General features: G+C 39.8%; 1 long non-coding RNA gene across 1 annotated transcript; it reads right to left on the bottom strand.

Annotated features, from left to right (window-relative positions):
• Nucleotides 1–229: 229 nt before the first annotated feature.
• LOC114821683 (uncharacterized) lies at nt 230–1,889 on the bottom strand. Its single transcript, XR_003769417.2, has 2 exons — nt 1,725–1,889; nt 230–1,032 (listed from the first exon to the last, which is right to left on the bottom strand). It is a non-coding gene; the product is annotated as an uncharacterized lncRNA (long non-coding RNA).
• Between the last annotated feature and the right edge of the window lie 9,965 nt (nt 1,890–11,854).

Raw genomic sequence — 11,854 nt, 5'->3', positions numbered from 1 at the left:
CGTAAGTGAGAGGTCTTAAATCTCATGAATGGCAGGAGTTCAATATTAATTTATTTTTCTCACACCTTAATGTAATATCTCGTTGTATAGAATAAATAAAAGTAACTGAAATTTTTTGCTATATTATGGCCATGTGAAAGTAATTTCTGATATATTATGTCCATAAGTTCGTTTTACATCAATTTGGACGATTAAATTAGTTGTTACTTGAGATCACGCCATTATAACCGAAATATGGGAATACTATGATTGATAAAAAATAACAGAAACAGATGGAGCCCTAATACGGTCATATACAGTTTGCAAACATCACACAAGTATAGATATTGAAGAGGGTTTCCATAAATTATGGTGATAAAGTGAAAACCCTAGGAAAGAATAAGGACCAGATTAATGTCCTTTGTCTTGGGATCACTTTTATGCATGAAGTTTAATTTGAATGGTTGGAAATCGATCGGTTTTTATTTTATTTATTGAGTTTCATTATTCGAGGAGAGGAAAGGAGAGTTGTGTGTCTGTCTTTTCACATTGTTTGAGTCCGATAGATAACCCATTATACATATTTTCCTGATGAGAAGTTATGAATGTGACTGTTACTCTGTGAGGAGGGACTCATCGGACTGGGACTTGACTCTGGCGGTGCCATTGCATTGGTCCTATAATTATATATATATAATGCCCTGCAGAAGTTTGTGTGTTAGATCGCTTTCATCATTCACTAGTCTGGTTTCCCTTTCTGAGACGCGTTTAAGCTCTTTCACTCACAACTCTCTCTCTCTCTCTCTCTCTCTCTGTGAAACCACCCATCAATCTTTTGCTTTGCATTTATCTCTCTCTGTCTGTCTCTCTCTGACTCGCTCTCTTTGCCTTCCATATATTTCCTTTTATGGAATTGTTATTATATCCACAAAATTTATACCTATCTGCCCCATCGCACCATCCCTTGAACGGACCTCTTTAATCATGTTTTCAACGTGGAAGTGCTCTACTTCCACCTGCACTTCAAGGAGCGTGCCATGCTCTCGTTATTTTCTGTGTAGATCAAATGAAACAGCAAAAGAATGATTAATAACTTTACATAAGATATGCATATGAAATATGGACCTCATAGCAAATCTGAGCTACAAAAAAAAACATGGGAAATCCCTAGCAAGAGCCCCACTTGCGTCAGTTATACAATTGTAAACTCAATAGAAGTAAAATTCAATTTCTCAGATGATTACTACACGGTGGTGTTACAATTACATACAGACGAAAACTTTTACTTAAAAGAGTTTTTGTTTGGGGGGTTTATATATAGAGATTCAAATACTTCTTACACCTATTCATCTACAAGCCCTTCCTATAAAGATGAATAATTTTCTATGAAGCATAAAAACAATATTATAGAAGCACTTCTCTATTCTCGAAAAAAAAACCCCTTATTCAAGTTTGTAGCGCAAAACGTTTTGGTTATGCATAGGTTCGTTTGAAGGTGTTTTTAACATGACTGAAAACGCTTTTGATGAGAGTGTTTTTGGAACTAAGCCTTAGTGAAAATGAAAATGAATCTTGAAAAAATATTTGAAGTGCTTTGTGCAAGAAGGACATAGCTGGTTCTTCTTGCAGAAAGCCCTTTAAGTGCCAAAAAAACACGGTCAGTAAATACGTTTTCAGTCATTTTAAAAGCACTTTTTAAACGAGCACATATGGACATACATACATTGATATACCATCAAAAATACCTGCTAGCTAACAAACGTAGGCACAGTACTGCTTTTTATAAAAACCTCAGGTGTGTATGACCTGAAATTGCGTGGGAGTGACATTGTCCTAATCATTTTGAACTTTGCCTTCCAAGAGATTAATCATAAAAGCATGGGTTACTTTATATACAAGTTCCCCACTAATAAAAGAGCAGCATTCAGAGGATATTGGACAACGAAACTAGTCTAACATATAGAGCTATAGATGGAGCTAACATAGTTAGGCGTTCGCTGTATACTTGCGTGTGATTCTTGATCAACTTTTTTTCTTCTAGTGCATCCATATATAATGTATAACTTGTTTTCAGGCTACCCTAGATATTTTAGCTGATTCAATTATTATGCCAAGAAATCGAGCCACTTAGGCTGTACATCACAAAAAGTACTAGGACTCTTCACTTTTGGATAATACAATTTTTTTAGGTTTTTTTTTTTTGGAAGTTTTAACGAAAAGCCCACGGTACTGTTCACTTTAACGAAAAACCACATTTTAACACTAAAAAGTCAAACCTGATACTATTCACTTTATCCTTTATTTTGTCTTTATCATTAAAACTCAAAGTTTTCAAGCCCTTTTTCATTAGTTTTCATTTTTTTTTTCATGGTTTGCCCTTGAAATTTGACATTTCAATTAAAATGGTCCTTAAAATAATAATTCATCAATTTAATCCTTAAAAATTGATCCCGTAAATTAATTTAGTCATTTTGTTGCCTTTCCGTCAAACGTTCTGTTAGCATATTCATCCTATGGTCATGTGATTAACCATAAAAAGCCTTCATTAAAAAAACCATGAAAAACTATTTTTCTTAAAATGGGACAATACTTGCCAAACGGCAGCTTAGAACCCATATCCAAACACCCATCTTCTTCTTCCATTGCCTCTGCCATGGAAATCCAGTAACCCCTCACCGCCTCTAAACTCTCCCCTGTCGACCCCACCAAACATCTCTAAAACTCCCAATCGACCATATATGGGAATAGAATGTTGTTTTTGTTTTTAGTTTTTTATTTTAAATTTTGCTAATTTTAGTTTTAAAATTTTAAGAAAAGTGGTGTTTAATCTCACGTGACTCCACATGATTGAATAAATGGGGCTCACGTGTGCCATATCACGTAATTAACAGAAAATTAGACGAAAGGGCAACAAAAAGACTAAATTGATTTGTAGGATACATTTTCAGAGACCACATTGATGGATTTCTATTTCAATGATCATTTTGATTGGAATGTCTAATTTCAGGGATCAAACTAATAAAAACTCTTTTTGTATAGGTATTTAAGTTTTTATTCTATAGATTGTTCAAAAGCCAAATGTTGAGGACACCCATTTGGGTGGAAACTGGGGTAAGGGGCAAATTTAAAACAAAGATTCTGTGTCTCAAGAAAAAAAAAAGCTTTGCTATAACATGATCCATTCCTTGAAATTAATTAATTAATTAATTAAACGATACATAGTCATGTTATCAAATTTATCATCTATATTTTTTTATACAATGATAATTGTTTGTACCATACTTGACCAATCCCGAAACTACTAAGCACCGATCAACGTTATACCATCAAGGACCCAGAAGAGTTTCCCTCCAACCAGGAGGCCAATCACAGCGCGACACGTGTCGACATCAGAAGCCAATCATAGCGCGACACGTGTCAACATCAGAAGCTAATCACAACACGACACGTGTCAATGTCAGAATGAAACTAGAAACTCTCTTCTATAAATAGAGATCATTCTCTCACAATATTTCCTAATGTCATTTGTACTAAATCATTCACTAGTACTCACAAAAGAAGATCTTGAACCTATGTACTTGTGTAAACCCTTCACAATTAATGAGAACTCCTTTACTCCGTGGACTTAGCCAATCTGGGTGAACCACGTACATCTTGTGTTTGCTTCCCTGTCTCTATCCATTTACATACTTATCCACACTAGTGACTGGAGCAATCTAGCGAAGGTCACAAACTTAACACTTTCTGTTGTACCAAAGTCCTCGCTGATTTTGTGCATCAACATTTGGCGCCATCTGTGGGAACGACACTTATTCCCACTCTCTTCAGCTTTGCCAAGCTGGTTTCCACCATTCGTACACTCTCTTTTGACCAGGCATCCCTCTCCAACATGGGGAGCGAAGGAAGCCACAACACACAGAATGACACCCCTCTTACACCTGGTGCGAAGCAACGAAAGAAGGAATGAAAGAGGGTTGCTCTTCAAGCTAAAGTCGATAAGCTAGAAGCTCAGACCAACAAGATAGCAATGAAGAATGAGATCCTCCATGAGCAGTATGAGAAGCTCTTTGAGACGCTCCACGAAACTAGGCGTACTCAAACACGCGAGCTCGTTGCCCCTGTGGACATCAACCATCATCTGGGTGCCCCCTAAACATGGAGCGTCACCTCCCTTTGACATGGGTATCCCTGATGAGGAGCGAGCTAATCATCAAAACATTGATCAACATGAGACTTCTCTCAACCCAGATGTTTTGACCCAAAGTAGAAGAAGTGGAGGAAGACACCTCATTGCAGAAGGGTTGGAAGGATCGAAAGTCGTTTATCGTGACTGCTGAGACTTCCAAAAGCAACGTCGAGAGAATCCCCTTCATATATGCTCGAAGATCAATGACCCAAGGGTTTCTAAAAGACTCGATCCCCTCCTATGACCCAGGCCAGCTGCCAATCTAGGGAAGGAACGACAGGTCCCAGAAGAACATGAAGGTACGGGGGACTCTGAGGTATTCCGACAGACTCGCCCTAAAAGTCAGTACGGCGAGTCCAAGAAAAAACCACACGCCCTTGCTCAAACTTTCCTACTTCCAAGAAGTGATGGAAACTTACGAAAGATAAATTTCAGTGGTACATGACTCCACTCAGGACCCCTTTATCCTACAGCTCATTGAGGAAGTAAACAAGTTGAAAGCCGAACGTCAAGCCGAGATACCTGATTGGAACCAACCCAGGCCTAGCCCTCTCACAAGAAGGATATTCGACACCCCCTTCAAGCGAAGACAAAACAAAAGCTTGGTTTACAACTCTATACTGGAAGGGAAGACACAATTGAACACCTTAACCTCTTTGAGTCCACCATGGCATATTGGATGCACACCGACCTCTAATATCATTTGGCAACTTGCCACTCATTCCACCAACCAGGTGAAGAAGGAACTCATCTTCATGCCACCAACCAGGTGATGAAATATACAATCCGTACTCTCCTTCATGCCACCAATCAGGTGATGAAATGGTCAACCCGTACTCTAATATCATTTGGTAACTTGCCACTCATGCCACCAACCAGGTGAAGAAAGAACTCATCTTCATGCCACCAACAAGGTGATGAAATGTACAACCCGTACTCTAATATCATTTAGCAACTTGCTATTCATGCCACCAACCAGGTGAAGAAGGAACTCATCTTCGTGCCACCAACCAGGTGAAGAAGGAACTCATCTTCATGCCACCAACCAGGTGATGAAATGTACAACCCGTACTCTAATATCATTTGGCAACTTACCATTCATGTCACCAACCAGGTAAAGAAGGAACTCATCTTCGTGCCACCAACCAGGTGATGAAATGTACAACCCGTACTCTCCTTCATGTCACCAACCAGGAGATGAAATGTACAACCGGTACTCTAATATCATTTGGCAACTTACCACTCATGCCACCACCCAGGTGAAGAATGAACTCATCTTCATGCCACCAACCAGGTGATGAAATGTACAACCCGTACTCTCATTCATGCCACCAACCAGGTGATGAAATGTACAACCCGTACTCTAATATCATTTGGCAACTTGCCATTCATGCCACCAACCAGGTGAAGAAGGAACTCATCCTCGTGCCACCAACCAAGTGATGAAATGTGATGACAGGTGATGAAGGAACTCACCTTCGTACTCTAATATCATTTGGCAACTTGCCATTCATGCCACCACCCAGGTGAAGAATGAACTCATCTTCATGCCACCAACCAGGTGATGAAATGTACAATCCGTACTCTTCTTCATGCCACCAACCAGGTGATGAAATGTACAACCCGTACTCTAATATCATTTGGCAACTTGCCATTCATGCCACCAACCAGGTGAAGAAGGAACTTATCCTCGTGCCACCAACCAGGTGATGAAATGTGATGACAAGTGATGAAGGAACTCACCTTCGTACCACCAACCAAGTGATGAAAGCAACTCACCATTCATTCCACCTACCAGAAGACGAGTGGTACAACTTGTACATGTGAACTCCTAGCAATCACAAATAATAAAAAACCTTCAAGCTTGACAACTCAACTATGGGAGCACTTATGCCCAACAAGACTTATAGTCACCAACAAAGTCTTATTGCAAGCCAACAACAATTTCAGTGCATGGCGTACGAAGATCAAGTTATTCAGCCCTCTTGCATCTGCTTCAGACATTTCCCCTCTGTAACAATGCAAACACTACAACTCGTAGAAAGCTTCACACTCTTGATCAAGACAATGTGAAGTAAAACCAATTTATGGTGCCAACAAGAGCTTCATCAAAGGAGTTCAACCACAATTCTCAAAAGCTTCACACACTCTTAATCAAGACATTGTGAAGCAAAACCAATTTATGGTGCCAACAAAAGCTTCATCAAAGGAGTTCAACCACAATTCTCAAAAGCTTCACACACTCTTGATCAAGACAATGTGAAGCAAAACCAATTTATGATGCCAACAAAAGCTTCATCAAAGGACTTCAACCATAATTCTCAAAAGCTTCACACACTCTTGATCAAGACAGTGTGAAGCAAAACCAATTTATGGTGCTAAGAAGATAGTGTGAAGCAAAACCAATTTATGGTGTCAACAAGAGCTTCATCAATGGAGGGCAACCACAATTCTCAAAAGCTACACACACTCTTAATCAAGATAGTGTGAAGCAAAACCAATTTATGTTGCCAATAAAAGCTTCATCAAAGGAGTTCAACCACAATTCTCAAAAGCTTCACACACTCTTGATCAAGACAGTGTGAAGCAAAACCAATTTATGGTGCCAACAAGAGCTTCATCAATGGAGGGCAACCACAATTCTCAAAAGCTTCACACACTCTTGATCAAGATAATGTGAAGCAAAACCAATTTATGGTGCCAACAAAAGCTTCATCAATGGAGGGCAACTACAATTCTCAAACCTTCGAGGCAAATTCAAGACCGATCAAAGAAAATTCAATTTATATGGTTCATCTAAACCTTCAACTACTACAAGGTGTGGCTTGAATCACAATCTCTTGTTCAACAGTGTGGAAGCAAAATTTGTATATGTTGTCTCTCCCACATTTTCAAATTTCTAGTTTCCCAAAAAAAAGAAAAAAAAAAAAGGAAATTCAACAAAGCTTCATCAATGGAGGACAACTACAAATTCTCATCAATGGAGGACAACTACAAATTCTCAAAAACTTCACACTATCTTGATTAAGATAGTGTGAAGCAAAATCAATTCATGATATCCAACAAAAGCTTCACACTATCTTGATTAAGATAGTGTGAAGCAAAATCAATTCATGGTATCCAACAAAAGCTTCAACTCCAAAGCTTCACCTACAAAGCTTCACCTATAAAAGCTTCAATACAAAAGCTTCACCTACAAAGCTTTAACTCCAAAACTTCACCTACAAAGCTTCAACACAAAAGATTCACCCACAATAGCTTTACCCATAAAAGCTTCACCAACAAAAGCTTCACCACAAAAGCTTCATCAATGGAGGACAACTACAAATTCTCAAAAGCTTCACACTATCTTGATCAAGATAGTGTGAAGCAAAATCAATTCATGGTACCCAACAAAAGCTTCAACTCCAAAACTTCACCTACAAGGCTTTAACTCCAAAGTTTCACCTACAAAGCTTCAACACAAAAGCTTCACCCACAAAAGCTTCATCTATAATAGCTTCACCTACAATAGCTTCACCTACAAAAGCTTCACCCATAAAAGCTGCACCCACAAAAGCTTCACCCACCACAAAAGCTTCAACTCCAAACAAAAGCTTCACCCATAAAAGCTTCACCTACAAAAGCTTCACCCACAAAAGCTTCACCCACCACAAAAGCTTCGACTCCAAACAAAAGCTTCAACTCCAAAGCTTCACCTACAATAGTTTCACCTACAAAAGCTTCACCCATAAAAGCTTCACCCATAAAAGCTTCATTCATAAAAGCTTCACCCACCACAAAAGTTTCACCCACAAAAGTTTCACCCACCTACAAAAGCTTCACCCACAATAGCTTCACCCACAATAGCTTCACCCACAAAAACTTCACCCACCACAAAAGCTTCACCTACAAAAGCTTCACCCATAAAAGCTTTACCAACAAAAGCTTCACCCACAAAAGCTTCCCCACCACAAAAGCTTCCCCACCACAAAAGCTTCACCCATAAAAGCTTCCGCCACCACAAAAGCTTCACCCACCACAAAAGCTTCACCTACAAAGCTACAACACAAAAGCTTCACACTATCTTGATCAAGATAGTGTGAAGCAAAATCAATTCATGGTACCCAACAAAGCTTCACCCACAATAGCTTCACCCACAAAAGCTTCACTCACCACAAAAGATTCACCTACAAAAGCTTCACCCATAAAAGCTTCACCAACAAAAGCTTCACCCACAAAAACTTCACCCACAAAAGCTTCCCCCACCACAAAAGCTTCACCCTCAAAAGCTTCACCAACAAAAGCTTTACCCACCACCAAAGCTTTACCCACCACAAAAGCTTCACCTACAAAGCTTTAACACAAAAGCTTCACCTATAAAAGCTTCGCACTATCTTGATCAAGATAGTGTGAAGCAAAATCAATTCATGATACCTAACAAAGCTTTAACCTCAAAGCTTCACCTATAAAGCTTAAAATATATTTATTTATTTTTTTTCAGAAATTTGAAAATTTAAAAATTTGAAAATTCGAAAATTTGAACATTTAAAAAAAATCGAAAATTCAAAAAAAAATTGCCTAGGCCTCATCTTCTTTGGGCCTAACAACTTTCATAACAAATATATATGAAGGAGGAGTTTTGGGCTACCACTTAGAAAGGAAAATGGTGAAGTTTTGTTACTTTGGAAACTTGGCTACTAGCAAGACACCTCATTCGTCAACTCCCTCGACCGAAGACTTGGGGGACTCCTGCCACATGCTACTGCACTTTAATACTCAGAAGTCTCACGACTACTCAGTGACTTGGATTTTTTCAAGTCTCCAACCGAGAAGTTTTCCTCACTCGGGAAATTAAGAAAGCACTACCTCAACCTACATGCTTCACTCACAAAGATTCAACATACAAACTTCAACAAAAGGAAAAATTCAAAGAACTTAGTGAAGAAGGCCTTGGTGTATTTAACACAATACATTGAAATGAAGCAAAGCTTGTTTATTGATATCTCCGATAAGTTACAAATATGTACATATACATGAATCAAAATAAATAAACAAACAAGAGGGAGCTTTCACAAAGGTTGCTCAGGAGAAGTCTCAGCAGTCGGCAAAGCCCCAGAAAGAGGAGGTACCGATGGTAGTTATTAGGAGCCTCAGTACTAGGCAGAACTCCAGAAGGAGAAGGCACCGAAGGTTGATCATTTGGAGCTTCATTACGCGGTACAGCCCCAGAAGATGAAGGCAATAAATGCCTTTGGAACAAACCCACAAACTTATGATAATCAAGTAAAATCTGACCATCAGATTCTTGCAGCTGGTCGAGCTTCCTCTTCATGTTTGTAGCATAGTCATGTGCAAGCCTGTGCAACTATTTATTCTCATGTTTGAGCCCTCTGATCACCTGTTTGAGACTTAGCACTTTAGCCGCCAATGATTCAACTTGGCAGGTTTGAGCAAATAGGCGTTGGGCCATATTAGACACAGAACCTGCACACTGAACACTAAGAGCCAGAGAATCCTTAACAGCCAACTCATCAGACCGTTTGAAAAGTAGTATGTTATCTTTGGGAGTGAGAAGGTTCCTAGCCTCCACCGCAGCGATCATATCATTCTTCATCATAGAGTCCCCAACGGTAAGAGGACCAGTAGGGGATAAGAAGGATGGGCGCCATATGTTGTCTTGAGAAGGCATGGCTGCCTCTTCACCAAAGTTCAAGTCAAAACGACGGTCGGATGGGCCAGACATTCTCAGAAATGATGAAGGAGAAATGAGGTGCAATAAATCTCTGAAGTAAGGGGAAAATTCCTACAAGCAATAACTCTCTGAATGTACTTCTTGCACACAATTGGTGCCCTTATAAAAGAAAGAGCAACAGAGTCGTTGGTTCAAAAATCGAAGAGGCACCACTTTCCGGATTCCAAAGAGGCATCACTTTCCACACGCAACATCAACTCATCGGGTACCACGGATAACTTTGTCAAAGATCTCTGACAAAGTTTAAACACATAAATTTTGAAGTCCAGCTACCCTACTATTACTCACAAGGGTAAAGGAACAACACCACTGCTTGACAACTAGAAAGTCTCAATGTGTGTCAACCTCCGTGCTCTGTGGCAAGGTAGACTGGTAAAAATGCCCAACCTTTACTCACATTCGAGAAAACACTCCCAACAAGATTGCTTGCTCAAAAATCGAAGAGGCACCATTCTCCGAATCTTGAGAGCCAGACTCCCAACAAGATTACTTTCTCAAAAAGCGAAGAGACACTGCTTTCCGAATCTCAAGAGTCAGACTCCCAACATGATTGCTTTCTCAAAAATTGAAGAGGCACCATTCTCCGAATCTTGAGAGCTAGACTCCCAACAGGATTACGTGCTCAAAAATCGAAGAGGCACTGCCCTCTGAATCTCGAGAGCCAGACTCCCAACAGGATTACTTTCTCAAAAATCAACGAGACACTGCTTTTCGAATCTCAAGAGTCAGACTCCCAACAGGATTGCTTTCTCAAAAAGCGAAGAGGCACCGTTCTCTGAATCTTAAGAGCCAAATCCCTGACATGATTGCTTGTTTGAAAATCGAAGAGGCACCGGTCTCCGAACTTCAAGAGCCAGATTTCCTTGGATAAAGCTTGTATGTAATATTCACACGCAACATCAGCTTTCCAGATACCACAGACCACTTTTTCAAAGTGCTCTGACAAAGTTAAAACACATGAAACTTGCAGCTCCCATTACATTGCTATGACCAAGAAGGGTAAAAGAATAACACTACTACTTGTTATTAGGGAGACTCCTATATATGTTGACCTCTATCCTCCACAGCCAGGCATATCTGCAAATAAAAAAAATGCTCAACTTTTCTTCACATCCGAGAGGGCACTCTCAGCAGAGTCTCTCGAAATACTCAGCTTCTTTTCCTCCCGATAATACCTTTGCAAACAAGCCACACCAGACCAAGAGTATCTCATATCATCAGGGTTAAAAGCAAGAGTATCTCATATCATGATTTTTCCCTGTCTTTTCCTTTGGCCTTGTTCTTACCTGCAAGACATGGAGAAATAGAGCAATCAGTCAGCACTTGGAATCAAGCTTCCAGTCAGGAACTGACTGCCTGGAACCCTTTGCCTGATTACTTACCTGGCATTGCTCTCGAGTACTCATCTTTAGCATCTTATGCTTCCGGAGAAGATACATCTGCCTGAGGAACAGATAGGGCAAGTGAGAAGGATACAAGGAAGCATGTGGAGACAAGCGTAACAGAACACGTGCTAATACATCCACTACTTTGTCAACAGCAAAAGTATCCCATATCATCAGGGTCGAACGTACTCTAGATTTGATGGACTTGTTTTGACCCTCAAATTCTTGAGTCGGCCTTATACTCTGGAGGAAACCAGAAAACCCTCCAGCCCAATTTAAGAATAAGCCTGTGGAAAGTTACTTCTTCAAAAGAAAAAGTATCTCATATCATCTCTTCTCCATTTGCTTCTCCTTATCCTTGTTGCTGTTTATGAAACAATGAGAATAAGAACAATAAACCGGAAGCGGAAGTCGAACCTCCAAACCAGGTTGCTTGCTTGGAAGTCTGATTGCTTACCTTGTCTTTTACCTCTTTCGGCAAATCTCCTAGCTCGGCGACTTGGGAGACTCCTACCATAGGGTTTGTATCGCACTTGACCAAGTCTGAAACTACAAGTAAGCTTCAAGTGA

Source organism: Malus domestica, chromosome 15 (assembly GCF_042453785.1).
Source record: "Malus domestica chromosome 15, GDT2T_hap1".
NCBI classification, from domain to species: Eukaryota; Viridiplantae; Streptophyta; class Magnoliopsida; order Rosales; family Rosaceae; genus Malus; species Malus domestica.
The sequence above is the reverse complement of the archived record's forward strand: the minus strand, read 5'-3'. Positions and strand labels throughout refer to the sequence as shown.